Genomic DNA, 15395 nt, shown 5'->3' on the forward strand with positions numbered 1-15395 from the left:
GAGGGATTGGGACCCCACAGGCTGCAACCATAGAAGGAAGGGTGTACCCGCCCTTGCAACCCATCTACTCACTCCATCTGGGGGCCCAGAGCCCCCCTATTCTTGGAATTAGAGTAAGGGGGCACCAGACTGCTGTAACAGCACCTGCTTCCCCTCACTCCCGGGCAGCAACAGCAGCACTGCTGGTTTCCACCAGGGAGGTTTCATCACCCAGCCTTCAAAATATTTCTACAAGCAATTTATCAAATACATTCTGTCTGGCACACACCAGAGATAACCAGGTAGATGAAGCAGCAACATGAATAAAAAATAACAGAAACACAGGTGGGGACATCCACAGAGGCCCCAAGGAAAGGATCCACCATCTACCTTTAAACAACTGCACTCGCCATGCTCAGAATACATAAAATGATGTCTGATCAAAGAACACCAGAAAAAAGACGCAAGAAATTGCTTAAAGAATCAATTAGAAACTAGAAAGAAAAAATATGACAACCCACAGTAAAGTCTCAGTAAACAGGTTTATTTAAAAGCAGATGACACAGAGTGACATTGGCCAAGGGACAAACTGATGAGTAGAACAGAACAGAGCCGAGTGACGGCCCCGCGCGGACACAGTCGCATCTTTAACAAAGGAGCAGAGGCGATGAGCATATAATAGAGAAAAGAATGGTTCTGGGACAACTGGGCATGCACGTGCAAACAAAAAAATGAATCCAGGCACAAAATAATACACCTTCACAAAAATTAATTCTAAAGGAATCAAAGAACTTAATGTCAAAAGAAATCCAAAATTGTAAAACTCCTGGAGACAAACCACAAGACAAAGTCTAGATGACCTTAGTTTGGTGATGACTTTTTAAGTACAACACCAAAGACACGATTCAGGAAATAATTGATAAGCCGGACCCTGTTAAAGTTAAAAAATGTCAGGGCGGAGCCTGTGGCTCAGTGAGTGAGGTGCGGCTCCATGTGCCAAGGGTGCTGGGTTCGAACTGGACCCCGGCCAAACTGTAACAAAAACTAGCAGGCGTTGTGGCGGCGTCTGTGGTCCCAGCTACTCGGGAGGCTGAGGCAAGTGAATCGCCTAGGCTCAGGAGCTGGGGGTTGCTGTGAGTTGTGACGCCACGCACTCTACCAAGGGCGATAAAGTGAGACTCTGTCTCAAAAAAAAAAAAAATGTCTGCTCTGCCCAAGACATTGTCCAGAGAATTAAAAGATAAGCCACAGAATGGGAGAAGATACAAGTGGTCCCCGAGTTACACCCATCTTACTGATGTACAATTCACGCTTATGAATGGAGGCTAGTCTGGGTAATAGGTAAGTGTACCTGTTCCAACTCAAAGACAAATTCAACTTAAGAACAAATCTATAGAATAGGTCCTGTTTTTTTTTTTTTTATTGAGCAATAATAATAATAATAATAATGCAAAAAAAAGTAACATTCGCATTGTCAAATAAAAGTATGTCTATCATAGAATGCTTTGACTCTGAGGTTCAGTATGGAGTCATCAGTTAACTTCTTATTTTTTTTTCCAAAGTCTCAAAAAATAGACAACTAATATTTATAAATAAAATAAAAGATAATTTCACAAAACAGATCATGCCAAATCTTACAGACAATAGAAAAAGAAGAAATACTTCAAAATCATTATACTTCATCTGGATACACCTGATATTAAAATTCGAAAAAATATGTTATTATAAAGTTTTATTTTGCATTTCTCTAGTAATTATTAGAGCATTTAATGAGCATTTTTTCATGTTTGCTAGCCATTTGTCTGTCTTCTTTAGAGAAGGTTCTGTTCATCTCTCTTCCCCATTGATGTATGGGATTGTTGGTTTTCTTCTTGTGGATTAAATTAAGCTCTGTACAGATCCTAGTTATCAAGCTTTTGTCTGATTCAAAATATGCAAATGTTCTTTCCCATTGGGTAGGTTGTCTGTTCGCTTTGTTTGTTGTCTCCTTGGCTGTACAGAAGCTTTTCCGTTTAATTAAATCCCATTTGTTTATTGTTGTTGTTGCGATTGCCATGGCAGTCTTCTTCATACAGTCTTTCCCCAGGCCGATATCTTCCAGTGTTTTTCCTATGCTTTCTTTGAAGATTTTTATCGTTTCATGCCTTAAATTTAAGTCCTTTATCCATCTTGAATCAATTTTTGTGAGTGGAGAAAGGTGCGGGTCCAGTTTCAGTCCTTCACATGTGGATATCTAATTCTCCCAGCACCATTTATTGACTAGATAGTCTTTCCCCCAGTGGACATTCTTGTTTGGTTTATCAAAGATTAGGCGGCTGTAAGAATCAGTCCTGTTTATAGCCTGGGGATTGCCTGTACTTGCAAAACACATGTCTAATGTGGGACTTGTATCCAAAATACACAAAGAACTCTCACAATCCAACAATAAGAAAATCAATAGTCTGATTAAAAAACAGGCCGAAGTCTTAACAGACACCTCAGCAAAGGAGATCCACGGTGTCAGAGAAGCACAGGAAAGCTGCTCCAGGACCTCCGTCACCATGATGTCATTATAACAATAAGATACACAGCACACACCGCCGCGATGACGCAGGATGGTAAAATTCCGAACGCTGACAACACCAAGTGCTGATGAGGACGTGAACTTTCATTCACTGCTGGTGGGAATCCAAGAGGGCACAGCCACGTGGGGGAAAGTTGGGTGGTTTTTTACAAAGAGAAACTTTGCCATCCGGTCCAACAATCACACTCCTTGGTATTTACTCGGGGGAGCTGACAACTTAGGGCCACACAGAGACCCCACACGGATGTTTATGGCTTGCTTCATAGTTGCCAAAGCTTGCAAGGAACCGAGACGTCCTTCAGCCGGTGACTGGATAAACCATGGTGCCTCCAGACAACGCAAGATGATGCAGCGCTAAAAAGAAAGGAGCTCCTGACCGGGGAAGAGACACTGGGAAACTGCCGTGCATATTCCTCAGTGAATAAAGGGAATCTGAGAAGGCCACGTATTATATAAATCCAACTATATCGCCTTCTGGAAAAGGCAAAACGATGGAGACAGTAAAAGAATGGAAAAAAAAAAAGAGTGCTAGGATTACAGGCTTGAGCCATCACACCCACCCAGGAAAATATTCTTAAAAAGAAAAATTGATTAATTGGATCCCTTCACAGTTCAAACGTTTTGCTCTGTGAAAGATCCTGTTTTGAATGGAGGAAAATACAAGATGCAGCCCAGAAGTAAATATTTGCAACCCTCAAAGCACTTGTAAGTAAACACATAAAAAACACTCAGAACTAAACGTCAAAAAAAAAAAAAACAATCAAATTAGACACAAAGCAACTTTGTAAAGAGGATATACAGAAGGCAAATCATTTTGCTGAAGATCAATTAATTGGCCTAATTTTTTTATTTTTTTGCTCACACTTTTGGCGTCAGAGCTAAGAAACCACTGTCCACCCTGAGGTCATGAAGATGAACTCACACGTTTTCTTCTAAGAGCTTTACAGCTTTAGTCCTTACATTAAGGTCTTTGATTCATTTTTATTTAATCTTGTGTATGGTCAGGGAGAGATAGAAACAAGTTTATTCTTTTGCATGTGGACATCCAGTTGTCCTAGTACCATTGTGATTATTTTGTCACACTTGTCAAAAATCAACTGACAGTAAATGTGAGGGCTTGTTCCTATACTCTAAATTCTATTTCTCTGATCAATATATCTGCCCTTATGCCAATACCACACTGTTTCAATTAGCATAGCTTTGGAGTAAGTTTTGAAGATGCAAAGTGCGAATCCTCTAACTTTCTTCTTTAACATTGTTCTTTTTTGCTTTGGATATTCTGGGTTCTTTGCATTTCCATATGAATTTTATCTTGTCCATTTCTGCAAAGAAGGCAGCTGGGATTTTGGTAGGGATTTTGGTTGAATCTACACATCCATTTGGAAAGAATTGTCATCTTTACAACGTTGTCCTCCAGTCCATACACATATGATGTCTTTCCATTTATTTAGAGCTTTAATTTCTTTAAACAATGTTTCTTAGTTTCCAGAGTATATGCTATATACTTCTTTTGTTAAATAAAGGCAGAAAATAAGCACATGAAACAACAATTAGCATCATTGACCACTAGAGAAATGCTAATTAAAATCACAAGGTGATCTCACTACATACCTATAAGACTAGCAAAAATTAAAAAAAAAACACAACTCAGTACAACCACTGAGTACTGGTGAGAATATGCAGAAACCAGATTACACATACATTGCTGATAGGAATGTACAATGGTACAGCCACTCTGAAAACAGTTTGACAGTTTCTTAAAAAACTAAACATGCAACTACCATTTAACCCAGCAATGGCATACCTGGACAGATAAATGAAAACTAATATTCATGCAAAAAAATTGTACATTACTGCTTTTTTATAGCAGCCTTATTCATAGAAGCCAAAAAGAACCCAAATGTCCTTCAACTGGTGAATGATTAAACAATGGTGGCGAGCACTTGTAGTCCCAGATATTTGGGAGGCTGTGGCAGGAGATTGCTTGAGCCCAGGACTTTGAGGTCTCCGTGAGCTACAATGATGCCACTGCACTCCTTCTCATCAAGTTCAGATGACAGAGTAAGACCTTGTCTCAATCAATCAATCAATAGACAGTAAATAGAACAAGCATGACTTACTCAGGTGTATCCTAGAAAAGTCAGGTTGGTTTAATGTCAGAAAAAAATATATAATTCACATCATTAGTGTTTTCTCTTTATATATATATACATAATCATCGCAATAGATGCAAAAAAAAATTATGGATTGGCGCCTGTGGCTCAAGCGGCTAAGGCGCCAGCCAATACACCTGAGCTGGCGGGTTCGAATCCAGCCCGTTGCAACAATGACAGCTGCAACCAAAAATAATAGCCACGTGTTGTGGCGGGCGCCTGTAGTCCCAGCTATTTGGGAGGCAGAGGCAGGAGAATCGCTTGAGCCCAGGAGTTGGAGGTTGCTGTGAGCTGTGATGCCACAGCACTCTACCCAGGGTGAAAGTTTGAGGCTCTGTCTCAAAAAAAAAAAAAATTGTAAGGTTCAACAGCCATTCACAATGAAAAATGTGGGGTGGCGCCTGTGGCTCAGTGAGTAGGGCGCCAGCCCCATATACCATGGGTGGCGGGTTTGAACCCGGCCCCAGCCAAACTGCAACAAAAAAATAGCCAGGCCTTGTGGCGGGCGCCTGTAGTCCCAGCTCCTCGGGAGGCTAAGGCAAGAGAATCGCCTAAGCCCAAGAGCTGGAGGTTGCTGTGAGCTGTGACACCATGGCACTGTACTGCGGGACGATAAAGTGAGACTCTGTCTCTAAAAAACAAAACAAAACAGAACAAAAAACAAAGTGAAAAATGCTAGGCAAGCTAGAAATATAGGGAACTTTCCTAAAACAGATAACATAACAACAACTCCCCCCCAAAAAAACCCACATTTTCCATGTCTCAACACTTGAAATGTTGAAAACTTTTCTTTGCTGTCAGAAGCAAGCCCATGGTACCAGCTGTCACCACTGCTACTCATCATTGACTGTGAAATCCCAGGCAGCAGTGAGGCACAGACAAGAAACAAAAGGTGCAAGGATCAAAAAGGAAGAAATTAAAACATTGCCTTCACAGATGGTATGATTGCATAGGTAGAAAGCCCAAAATAATCTAACATAAATTAAGCCTAGTAACTAAGCATAAAACATGTGTCTTGTTCATGCAAAATCTAACACGGGTTGGAGAGAGCCCTCTACTATACACCACGAGACAATGTACCCTTCATCCTATCCATCACCATCTTTGCCTCCAAGGTCACCGGGGAACCACAAGGCCAGATCTAATTGGGTCTGCTCTGTGGATAACAGAACATTAAGACATGTTCCAGGCACAGAGCCAAGAAGTTGCCAAGTCACGCAGCCAAAGCACATGCCATTGACCTCAAGTAACACCCAGATCTAAAGTGTTTTCCCAAAAGAATGAAAGCATGACAAAAACCCAGGTGCTAACGCTTTCAAAAGCGAGGGGTCTGTTGTCCAGGAAAGTCCAGTGCTAAGACCCCTCTTCCTACCTCTCCAGAAATAGCCGTTTAAAGCCCTCCACTCAAAACCTTCACTGAATACCAAGCCGTCCTCCCAACTCATAAAAGTTTGCCCTCACCCCCAGATCAGGGAGATAGATTTGGGTTTTACCTCTTATCTCCTTGCTGGTTGATCTCACAATGAAGCCTTTTCTTTTCTCAAAAGCCAGGGCCATGGGCATTGGCTTCTACATGCATCTGGCAGCGATCCCTCTGCTGGGTAACAAGCACATGAGGGAAAGACAGAGGGTATGGGAAACACATCAGCCCTTCAACACTTTGGCTGGGAAGTGGTGCGCATCACTTCCACTCTTATTTCATTGGCTAGAACAAGTCACATGCCCCACCCCAACCACCAGGAAGCAGGAAGTATAGACTTCCTGTGTACCCCTCTGGTCTTCCCTTTCCCCACATGTAGAATGTAATCTCACCTTCTAATGCAAGAAAATTCCACTCCCAGGAGTCACAGAATAGAGGGTCTCTGAACAATCTGCCCAGTGCTTTCCATCCCGCCTCCTCTTGGTCTAGTGGTTTCTAATTTCAAACAGACATGTCACCAGCCTCCCATAGAGAGGCAGTATCCAGTGATGAAGGAGGGTCAGGACAACTGCCATAAACACCTCTGCAAAGACAGGCAGGGGTAACAATTCTGTGATCTTCCTGGGTAGCAGACATTGTGAAGATGCTTCCTCCGGGGTGGGCAAGGTTTCTGGATGTGGCACCTCTGGGAGGGGGGATGTCCCTTGTTCATCATTCTTGCTGGCTCCAATGTCATCCCACCATCTTCCTTGGCCACATCTCATGTGGACACGAAAGAATTAAGATGTGCTTACAGGCAGTGAAACTCAGCTGCTATTGGCCATGGAAAATTGTGGGCATAAGGTTTTAAGTCAGGGACAATCAAGGCCCTTTTTCCAAACTCTAGATTTCTTTTGCAATACTATGTCCTCAAAATTCTAGTAAGCTTTTGATTTATTTATCCACATACCATAATTCCATCCAAAAGTTCTCTTTGAGATATAGATCTCAACTTATTTGCCTTCTTTGCCTCAGTGTCTCACTCACACGCAACATAATGGCAGCTACCTTGAGACTATCTGCATCTTTTTAATCTGTGTCTTGTTGTCCCAAGGTAATTTGGACCATCATTGCTCAGTGGAGCTCTCCATTCTCTATCAAGTTAGTTGACATCTGGAAACAGTCAGCTTTTTAATTTTCCTAGGCCCCAAATTTCTGCAACTTCTCTATCCTCTTTATTGCTGCTTTAAAACTACCAGCTTCTTTCCTGAGTTTATGTCTTTCTTGCAAGACCATGTTGACTAGTCAACAGCCAAGATACCTTCATAATACCCCTCTTGTTGTAGTATTGCAATTCGATGGGCTACAAGTGAATGCAAGTACCCCTTTTAACTAAATATATTCATAGCACAAACTGCCATTTCCTAGCCTCCAGTACCAGTATCCTCATCACCCAACATCAGCCACTAAGCTAATGCTGTATATTTTAGCTTTGGGATAGAGCAGCACCAATTATTAGTCTGGACAGGATGAGCTACACTGAGGTGAAGATGAAGTGGTGTTTATCACTCATGTAAAGATTCAGTCAGGCAATGCTCCAGGGAAGCTCTCCTCCATAAAGTGACTCAGGGATCCAACTGCTTTTGTCTCTGTCTCCACAATTTTAACACAGACCCTCCCCGTGGCAAAGTCCATGGGGAGGGAAATAGAAAAAGGAGGCACTCTTATTTACCTCATCCTAGAAATCATGTGATATGTTGCCTTCCTAAAGATCCCCAAATTAAAACATACAACAAATATACTGTTATCAATCAATATGTCATTGGCATAAGAAGAAACAAATAGATTAGAATACAAAAATACAGATGAATACGTATAATAATTTAATATGACAAAAGTTATATTTCAATATAGTGGAGAAACTAACTTCTTATTAAAGACTCAAATAGAACGATAAAAATTCAGCAAGAAATTTTAAAGTTTATATGAATACTCTCAACATAAGGAAATGTTCCCAACCAAGACCAGACACCAGAAGCTACTAAAGAAATGATAAACATTTGGTAATGCTAAAATTAATTTTTGTAGGACAAAAGATGACACAAAATCAGCATGTAAACAAGATTTAGAGCACAGAACCACACACAAGGCTCATATTTAACACACAGAGGACGAAACGATCCATGGAAGAAACAATCCAATAGAGAGAGAAAAAGAGACACCATAGGACAAGGGACAGAGTGAATCCAAATGGCACCAAACACATAAAAGACCTCTGGACTCACTGGAATGAGAGGAGCAAATTGAATAATGAGATACCACTTTACATCTGTCAGATTGGCAAAAAATAAATCTACGAATCTATTATTGGCAACTATGTGAGAAGAGGGTGCTCTTACGCACTGCTACCAGAAATGAGAATTATCACCTCCGTGGAAGCAGTCTGTTCTACTGAAGCAGTTAAAATTAAATACATATACCCTTTGACTTAGCACGGATGGAGTGGAATTCCAGGTTGGAATGGAATAAAAGCGATGCTTATGAACATGGAACAGAGTCAGTACAATGGAAAAAAATGCAAATATATAATACATACGCATACTTGCTTTTGCTTTAAAATTTATTATATATGATACAAAGTTTACAAATAATAAAATATATCATGCTCTTTATTGTAAAATTTATATCATCAACTGATTCTCACAGAAACTTTAGTTGATTTTTGCTAGAGTGTTGTGTCTATAACCAACCGATAGTTGCAACTAATAAACAAATGTAGCTCCAACATGAATGTTCGCCGATGTTTTCATTTTTGCTAATGAGTGAGATGGAAGTAAACCAAAGAAGATTCACTCATTCATCACTGGTGTGAGAGACCTCTTTGCTGAATTGGATAACTGTTTTCCAGTCCTGGAAGAACATGCCCTTGATTGTTTTACGCTATTCACGATGCAATAGCTATGGAACACTTTTGAGTTGGATTTGCATTCCTAATGTTTTTTCCATCACTTGCGCATGTCCAGACAATCAGCAATCAACAAAGCAATTAATGATGGTGTGATGGTGTGATGGATTTGTGGTGTTTGTTGATTTCCATAGCGTATATTCTTTCACTCTGGTTGACTTTATCCAAAGGACGTCTCTCTGAACACAGTCTTGGGAAGAGATTCACAGAAGCCCACTGTTATAAAGGGTTTGATAATGAATATACATAACCTCAAGAGCATCAGTCATAGTAAAATGAGGCAAGATAATTAGGAAGCGATTACTCTGAGTATTTATTGCCTTTGTTTTTAATATCATGTATTTAATCGTAAGTGTATACAATTTAATTTTTACTGGCTGCATTTAACAACTGATGCATAAAATTCTTGAAAAATTCACTCTTGCCAGTCAGTATGTACTGGTTCCAGCTCACCCCTGGGAATAGTTGATTACTAGGGAATGGCCACACTGTAGAATTTTATGCAACTATTTAAAAGAATGAATTGGAGCTCTACCAGGGACTTGGGGGGTGGGGTTCTCAAAGAATTATTAAATTAGAAAAGCAAAATATAGAATAAAGAAGTATGATATTAATTACATTTTTTGTAACATAATGCCCCCCTCCAATAAAATCTATCTGTATCTGCACACATTAATAAATGATTGAATAAGTATTCAGAAGAATAAATCAACTTGATTTGGGGGTATAGGATGTGATGTGTAGGAAGGAGGAAAAAAAGCCAAGCAAAATAGGAAAACAGAACCTAAAAGACTGCCAAGAAAGCAAATTATGCAGATGGGAACACATTTTGACATTTATGTATAATATATGTATGTATTTGTTCATGTCATTAAAATAAATTTTTAAACCAAACATTCATTTGGATGGTTATTTAGGTTATTATTGCTGTATAACAAACCACCCTGAAACTTAGTAGCCCAAATTGCCAACATCTACAATGACCATCCTGTGGGTTGAGCGTCTGTTTTGCTGCTTCACATAGTGTTTGCTATGGTGTTGGGATAGCTGGAGGGTTCAACATGACCTCCTTCACACAGTGGGGGACTGATTCTGACTACAAACTGGGAGCTCAGTTCTTCTCCATCTGGGCCTCCACGTGGCGGCTTGGACTTCCTCACACTATGGTGACCAGGTTCTAAAAAGGAGCACTCCAAGAGGCAAAGGCTGGAACTGCATCATTTCTGCCACATGCTATTGCCCAGCTCTGATTCAAGGGGGAGGGGAAATAGAATTCACTTGTGGATGGAGAGGTACCAAGATCATAGTGCAACAGTATCTGTAGGATGGCATGTACAGTCTCGGAAACCAAATGGACTATAGTGATCCATCCCCTTGCTCATGTGACCTCAACTCACAAAGAATCATAGAATCATTGACAGTCAGAAATAGAAGGGACATTGACAGCATCAAATCTAAACACCTTGATTCAGTGACAGGGAAATTGAGGCCCAGAGAGGTAGATAACACAGTCCGGTCAGTAGCAGAGCCCAAACACCAGCCAAGTCTTCAGATAACAAGTCAAATTGTCACCACATTTCTCCAGTAAGTCTTGATTGTTCAGCCAAACCAATCTGCCTCATCTTGCCCAGACGTCACCTGTTTCCATTTACGCACCCATTCATCAACCCAGCAACCCTTCCACCTGCCCATTACATCCTAGACACCACACTGAAATAGCTAGACATCAAGGCTAATAGAGCACTGGCTGCCCCTTGTACCATGTTTGTCTTATGAGTCCCCTTCCCCTCAATCCCCCTCCCTGGGCAGGGACCCAGCAAAGCCCTTAGTGACAAGCCCCAGGAGAGCCGTCTGTGGGTAATTATTATGTTACAGGCTGAAATGCTCCTGAGAGACAGGAAAGCAAAGATCCACCCCAGCAGAGAAAGCTCCCTGTGAATTAGTCAAGTTCTGCTCTCAGTCCAAGTTAACCATTGTATTTTTAGATTTTTTTTTTTTACTCAATTTCAGTGATGTCAGTAACAATAATAAAAGTAATAAGAACAATACTGGGCACTGTACTAGGTGCTTAGATGCTTTAATATGCTGCTTCACTTAATCCTAGGAACAAATGAACAGGTAGGCACTATTATTACTTTTACAGGTAACAATGCCGAGGCTCAGATTAGTGGATATGCAAAAAAAGCACACAGGTGTTACCTCTCTACAGTTCCCAGGCTCATGAAAACTGAATATGTGGACACCTGCCACACACAGGCCCCAGACTGCACTTGCTGGGTGCATCCATCCATTCACTCGACATTCAACAAATATTTATTGAGCACCTCATCCGTGCCTGTGAAGGAGCGTCCACTCTAACAAGAGACAGACGGTGAGCAATGAGCGTTATACATCGTCAGACATGATAGTGTTTCGGAAGCGAGTGTTCTGAGAAAAAGAAGAGGTGGAGCAGAGTGGGTGAGGAGTCTGCAGTATTAAGGTAGTTGAGGTGGGTCGCCTTGAGAAGGGAGGTGGAAGGTAAAGGAGGCGAGGCTGTGAGCCCAGTGAACGTCTGGGAGAAGAGCATCCAAGCAGTGGGAGCGGCAAGTGCAAAGGCCCTGGGGCAGGAGCATGAGGAGCATGCTGGAGGAGCAGAGGGAGGACTGTGTGGCTGGAGCACAGTGAACAAGGGAGGAGGGTGAGCAGAGACATAGAGAGGGCACAGGGAGTCAAATTATCTGGGGCTTTGCAGAGCCCAGAACAGCCTGGATTTCAGGTTACACATGCCTCAGCGAGGCAGAGGATTGGCATTATCTGGCTTATGTTTCAAAGGCTTCTTTTTTTTTTTTTTTGCTTTTTTATTTTTATTTATTTATTATTATTATTTTTTTATTGTTGGGGATTCATTGAGGGTACAATAAGCCAGGTTACACTGATTGCAATTGTTAGGTAAAGTCCCTCTTGCAATCATGTCTTGCCCCCATAAAGTGTGACACACACCAAGGCCCCACCCCCCTCCCTCCTTCCCTCTTTCTGTTCCCCCCCCATAACCATAATTGTCATTAATTGTCCTCATATCAAAATTGAGTACATAGGATTCATGCTTCTCCATTCTTGTGATGCTTTACTAAGAATAATGTCTTCCACGTCCATCCAGGTTAATACGAAGGATGTAAAGTCTCCATTATTTTAATGGCTGAATAGTATTCCACGGTATACATATACCACAGCTTGTTAAGTATAAGACTGAAACTGGACCCACACCTTTCCCCACTCACAAAAATTGATTCAAGATGGGTAAAGGACTTAAATTTAAGGCATGAAACGATAAAAATCCTCAAAGAAAGCATAGGAAAAACACTGGAAGATATTGGCCTGGGGAAAGACTTCATGAAGAAGACTGCCATGGCAATTGCAACAACAACAAAAATAAACAAATGGGACTCCATTAAACTGAAAAGCTTCTGTACAGCTAAGGAGACAATAACCAAAGCAAAGAGACAACCTACACAATGGGAAAGGATATTTGCATATTTTCAATCAGACAAAAGCTTGATAACTAGGATCTATAGAGAACTCAAATTAATCCACATGAAAAAAGCCAACAATCCCATATATCAATGGGCAAGAGACATGAATAGAACTTTCTCTAAAGACGACAGACGAATGGCTAACAAACACATGAAAAAATGTTCATCATCTCTATATATTAGAGAAATGCAAATCAAAACAACCCTGAGATATCATCTAACCCCAGTGAGAATGGCCCACATCACAAAATCTCAAAACTGCAGATGCTGGCGTGGATGTGGAGAGAAGGGAACACTTTTACACTGCTGGTGGGACTGCAAACTAGTTCAACCTTTCTGGAAGGAAGTATGGAGAAACCTCAAAGCACTCAAGCTAGACCTCCCATTTGATCCTGCAATCCCATTACTGGGCATCTACCCAGAAGGAAAAAAATCCTTTTATCATAAGGACACTTGCACTAGACTGTTTATTGCAGCTCAATTTACAATCGCCAAAATGTGGAAACAGCCTAAATGCCCATCAAAGGCTTCTTTTGACTGGGGTGCTGGGAGCAGACTGCAGGGAGGCACGGACTGAGGCCATGTGTGTGGGATGGAAGCAGTGGGGCTGGGGAGGAGGGGGCAGATCCTGGGTGTGCTGTGCCCTGGGTGCCGACACGATACCCGGCAGGTTGGGTGTGGGGCGGGAGAGACAGGCACTACAGCATTCCTGGTCTGAACCCTTGGACTCACGGGCTGCTGCCAACAGGGGAGGCCAGGATGGGTCAGAGGCTCCGTGTTGAGTGCACTGGGTTTGAGAAGAGGTACCTTTGACATCTGAGCGGAAATGTCACAGAGGGAGCCAGAAATCTAGTTGGAGGTCAGGACAGAGATCCAGGCTGGAGGTATAACATGAAAGTCATTGGCATCTTGAAGGCATTTAAAGCCCCCAGGCAGGACAAGATTGCCAAGGGGGTGAGTGACAGGAAACATGACCTCCAGAATGCCCCCACATGTTCAAGGTCAAAGAGACAAGAAAAAGCCAGCAAGTGAGAGAGGAGGAACTGCCAGAGGGGTAGGAGGGGCAGCTAAGAGCGTGCAGGCTCCTGGCAGCCAGGAGGAGAGGGGGACCTGTCAGCAGAGCCAGACACTGCTGGTGGCCGGGATGGGTGAGATCTGACGGCCACTGGGGTTGGGGTGGGGGCTACTGCTGGCTTCACTAAGAGCAGTTTCAGGGATCTGCGGGGTCAGGAGTGTGCTCAGGAGAGGTTGAGAAAGATGGGGAGATTTAGCTTTTTCAAAGAGCTTTGCTATCGAGGTGGGAAAAACACAGGGAAGCAGAGGGCAGAATAAGCGGAGACCAAAACTGTGCCTAGTGGCGGAGAAACGGCTGGACACGTAAAGTGGATGCTAAGAGAGAAGATGAGGAAATATTTGCTGAGCACCTGTCCGGAGCAGACACGGTGGGCTGGGGCCGCGTGCAGGACAGGGGAGGAGACAGACATAGCCATGGGCTCCACAGGGCACCTTCCAGCCAGGGGCACTCACCTGGCTCTCCCTTCCCCTCCCAGTTCAAGAGGAGGTGAGTCCCCAAACCTCAGCCAGGCCCAGCACTCGGATAGGTTCCCATGGGGGGCAGCTCATGTTCTTTTAAAAGAATGTCCTGATTGCAGTTTGGGCGTTCCACCTTCTCATTAATTGTTTCAGAAAATAACCGAGCGGCTGGCAAATATCCAAGCCAAACCCAGCGGGGGAGGCAGCAAGACTTGCCGTGCACGAGGAATCTGAGACTGAGCCCGAGAGGCAGGGACAGACGGGCTCCTGTTAGAAATGTCTATCTGTGGCTCCTCGGTCTAATTTCTGAATATGATAATGAACAAATATTGGTCTTTCCTTCTGCAGCCTTTACCATCTGGCTGCTTCAGCCAAATAGATGTTGTTACTTCTTGTTTTCTAGAACTGCAGAGAGGCTGGGGCACACAGTGATATGGGAGGGGGAACTGGAAGGCTAGAGACCCTTGGAAGGCATCTGTGCTTGCTCTAGGCTTGAGCTCTACCACCTGTGTCTGCACTCATCCAAATACTGCTTACATACCACCAAGGACAGGGAGCTCACTACCCCCAAGTGGTCCATTCCACTGTTAGATGGCTCCAATTATTAGAAAGTTCTTTCATTTGACAAATCCCACTTTTGAGATCCTATAATGTGCTGAGCACTGTTCTAGATGCAGGATGTAGTGAGCCCTGAGGGTTCCTGCCCTCAGTGGAGAGATGAGCAGGAGCCCACAGAGTCAGCAAAGGGAAGGCAGGGAGGAGATGTTGACAAGTGCTACTGCAATGCCGAGGACAAAGGGAGGTGGGACAGGGATGGGGCCTTCACACTGGTGACCAACAGCCAGGTCAACTAAGCTGACAGCTGGGTGACCAGGAGTTGTACATGTCGGTAACAGAGAGGCAGCATGCTGGACAGAGGCGCGTGGAGAAAGGGAGCCCCAGAGGTGGGTGGGCACCCTTGACCTTTTCACTGGGGAAGAGTCAGTCCCAGAAGGAGAAACTGGGGCAGGGTGACAGAAACTGGGGCAGGGTGACAGGCACTGGCTGCCTGACTTCAGAAACTGTGGACAGCCCGTTCACTTCTGCTTACCACCCCCATCTACCCTCCACCCACCCTAGGTCTCCACCATCTGCTTTGAGTGGTGTTGGGGGGACGGCGGCAGTGGGGTTGTTATTGCAGCTAACAGACACCCTGAGGAAGCTCCTGAGGCCCCAGTGAGCCCTGCCATTGTCCCCTCCAAAGCTCATGTTGAAACTCAACCCCCAGTGTGGCAGAATGGCCGTGGTGGTGGTG

The sequence above is a fragment of the Nycticebus coucang genome, chromosome 3 (assembly GCF_027406575.1).
Source record: "Nycticebus coucang isolate mNycCou1 chromosome 3, mNycCou1.pri, whole genome shotgun sequence".
In the NCBI taxonomy this organism is placed as follows: domain Eukaryota; kingdom Metazoa; phylum Chordata; class Mammalia; order Primates; family Lorisidae; genus Nycticebus; species Nycticebus coucang.